The sequence below is a fragment of the Engystomops pustulosus genome, chromosome 1 (genome assembly GCF_040894005.1).
Source record: "Engystomops pustulosus chromosome 1, aEngPut4.maternal, whole genome shotgun sequence".
In the NCBI taxonomy this organism is placed as follows: domain Eukaryota; kingdom Metazoa; phylum Chordata; class Amphibia; order Anura; family Leptodactylidae; genus Engystomops; species Engystomops pustulosus.
The window spans coordinates 32,800,253-32,804,150 of NC_092411.1; positions in this window are offsets into that span (position 1 = coordinate 32,800,253).

Here is a 3,898-nt window from a genome sequence, read left to right on the forward strand (position 1 = left end):
GCATGGAAACACTGTGGGGGCCAGTCAAAAGTCCAAAAAACCAAAAGGTAGAGGATCAAGCATCCAGGCAAAAACAATGTCTTAATCGATTAAAAATCCACTTTATTTAGAAAAATAGTTATAAAAACATATAGTGACATCCTATAGCATAGAGATTCTGACGCATTTCGGACCAATCCTGGTCCTTAGTCGTAGCCAGTTACTAAGAACAGGATTGGCCAGAAATGCGTCAGAATCTCTATGCTATAGGATGTCACTATATGTTTTTATAACTATTTTTCTAAATAAAGTGGATTTTTAATCGATTAAGACATTGTTTTTGCCTGGATGCTTGATCCTCTACCTTTTGGATTTATGTTTACTACTAGTGATGAGAAATCTGACCATGGTCACACAGGTGCACGGCTCATTAGTATCATAAAGAGTAATCAGAGCTGTGTGATATAATGAGCCGTGCACCTGTGTGACCATGGTCAGATTTCTCTCCACTGGAAGTAAACATAGAACCTTTCTATCGAATGACAGCAAGCAGAGATTTAGAAACCTGAGGAATTGATACAGAAAGTATATTGGAAAATTGTAGAACTTTCCATAATACAAACAATAACAGTAATGTGCGGAAATGAGAACACCCCTTCAATCTGACCCTGTCTCTGAATGCCTTCTCCCCTGTCATTGACATCATAATTGTGATTGTCTGGATGCAGGACCATGAATTACAGTGGAATTACATTCTGAGGAGAGGAGAGCTTGACTTCAGTGTTAAAATCTTGGCCTCCTTGACTTTACACAACCAAAATCTCTCTTCAAAGTTTATTTTCTGGATGAAGCCACCACCCTGGGCCATGAAATAGACCTGATCTAAAGGTGCTTAGCTGCTTGATGACCTACTGGTAGTAGTTCATTAGGTCAATTTCTGCTGACAGGTTTCCTATAAAGGACTTTTCCAGGGACACTTACTAGTAGACCCCCCTTCTCTTTCATCACTTCCTCCTCCATCTGCCTCAAGTAATCTCAGTGCAGTAGAGGAAGCTTCAGCACACGGTGGGAGGGGGGAAGTGTTCATGCACAGTGTATCAGACTGCGAAGCTGCAACACTGAGCGTCTATGGTAACGCCCAAAGAGCCCTTCTGATTGATTAGCATAATTTTATAAATTGATTTTAGAAGGAAATAGTCAGCCATAGTGCTTGGATCTATGAGTAAGCGCCCCTGGTTTATCGTGCTTGATTTCCTTTGACATAAAATTCATTTCAACAAACAAGAGGAATAACTTAAAGCTGCTGAGACCCAATGTAGAAACTGTACAAAAGCCCCACAACTATAATGTATCATTAATGGTACAGAGAGGCAATATCCACTGCACCCCCTACAGTTACACCCCGGAGAGCAATCCTTCTTTGAATTCAGTAACAAAGAAATTCTTTTCATGGCAACTTTTCAATAATTTCAAGAACATATTCGCATCCACTGTGGTTTTATTAAATGAGTAAAAGATTCATGAATTTTGGGATACATGATCCATATCATATTGGTGGATTCCTTACCCAGAATTCTCAGTAGATGGTCTTTAAGCAATCTCCATTTAGAGGGTCTATAAATCCTTTCAGGGCATGGGGGATGTAACTCTATGGCAGTTTGGAAGGAGCTTTATCTTTTATTAAGGCTATACCATCATCCTTAAATTTTACAGGAATATTTTAAACCTTTTCACCCCTTTTAAGATACAAAGGATAAAAGCTATTCACCACCCTACCACATATAATCAGGAATAATAATGCTAAATCACTCTACGTGAAACTCTATTATACATAGCGCTTTTATACATAGGATTTTGCAATCTTCTTGAGCACCAAGGATTTTACCAACCCAAACCTGGTTCAGTAAATGCAGTTAAAGTAGTTGTGCTGTTTGTCAGGAGCAGATTAAGATTGCCCTGACCCTGGGTTGTATGAATATTATTGCCCCTACAAGTCTGGAATCACTACCTACATATGGTACTATGTAGGAATGGAGTATGTGTCCCTTCTTCCTGCTTTCAATCTGCAGTTTCAGGACCTTCAAAGGTCCTGAAATGGATCTTTTGTACATGTGTATATAGAGCAGGAAGAGATGTACGAGGATTTCATAGGATGTAGGTCCTTCTCTTTATAAAATTCGGTGTGTGTTTTGGGTGGCCTTGAGCCCTGGGTTACTTCCCAAACCCCCTATATTATAATCCACCACTGCTGTGTGCATTTGTAAATTAATGTCAAATTGTTTAAAAAGTAACAAAAAAATACCAATACTCTACTCTGCAATCCACTGTGTATACTGGCGTATAAGTCTCAAATGCATAAAAAAGTCCCAGCACATAGACCAGCAGGGGCTGTACTACTATGAGACTTTTTGCCAAACTCCCAAGTCATGAATCTGGCTTTACATGATGTTGCACTTCCAGTTGTTCTTTGTTAACACCAGATTAATGAAGTCGCGTAAATAGTCCTGTGTAGGACTTTTTTGTAGTGAAAAGTCTCAAAAAACCTCTACTGTGACAACTTTATGCCAAAAAAAGCCCAGGAAAACCAATGCTAAATAAATAAATGTTTTGTGAAGGGGTGGGAGGGATTTTTGACTAATTTATTCAGAAATATTAATATGTATTTTAGACATTTATTTATAATATAGTAGAGATTTATCAGAAGTGGCTGAGGTAAAATTGGTCAATCAGAGCTCTGCTTTCATTTTATAAACAGTTGTGGGAAAATGAAAGCTGAGCTCTGATTGGTTGCTATGAGCAACAAGAACAGTTCATGCTTTTAGACACTTCTGATAAGTCGCCCCCTATCTACATGTTGTTTTTTTTGTTTATATCCCCCCCCCCCTTGAGGTTATAAAAGACCTCTGGGACATTTTTATTTAGGTATTTCTTTTTACAAGTTTTCCTCTATAACTGGAGTATCTATAAGACCCACAGTTACATTGGAAAACTACCCCTTCTAGGATGACAGATGTCTTGATCAGATCTGTCCTGGTTTGGAATTACCAAGTCCATAGAGGCATTGGCACTGCTGCCTCCTCTATCACCCTATGTAGCAACCGTACAGTGCTATCAGGGGTGAACCTTTACTTTCTGCTGCCTCAGGCGACCTATAACATGCTGCCCCCCTTTTGCCCCTTCCAGTAGTAATATATGAGGTACTTGCGTCTCCACTGACATTCTATGTGAAGAAACACTACCCCATTTTTAGCAGTGATAAACTGCTAGCTTTATCAGAACCCTCCGATAAAAATAGCAGAAACTGCAGCGCCGTAGTTTTAGAACACCGGACCGAGCTCGAAGTGGTCGGCTGTATTCACTGCCAGCCTATGACGTGGGAGGGGCAGGAGGGGAAGAATTACAGCCTCGGACCGCCCCTACCACATCATAGGCCGGCAGTGACTGCCGGGCTTCAGACGGCAGTCACTGCCTCCTCAGACCGCCCCCTCATGAATATGCCAGACCGTTGTGAGCTCAGTCCGGAGCTCCTAGCAGCTCCTAGTGCATTTTTTATGGGGTGACAGGTCCTCTTTAAGTGTCACATCCTACTTTATAGCAGGTGCGTGTGTCCCTGATGCTGCCCCCTCTCTTGCTTCAGGTGGTGCTGCCTGAGGCAAGAGGCTCAATTGACCTCATGACTGGTGCACCACCGAGTGCTATGCAGTGAGGAAAAGGGAAGGCAGAAGCGGTAATAAACAAGAGCAGGAGGAAATACTGCAGCGGGAAACACTGAGGAAGCCCACTTAGCCTGTCACTTGATGGAGTGAAGTGCAATGGAAATGTCAGTAACTAAGCAACAAGGGAGTGGAAAATAGTAATTAGTAATTTATGATTTTACTGCCCTTATGGGTCTAATAATGGTCCTGCAGAGGGTGCTCGA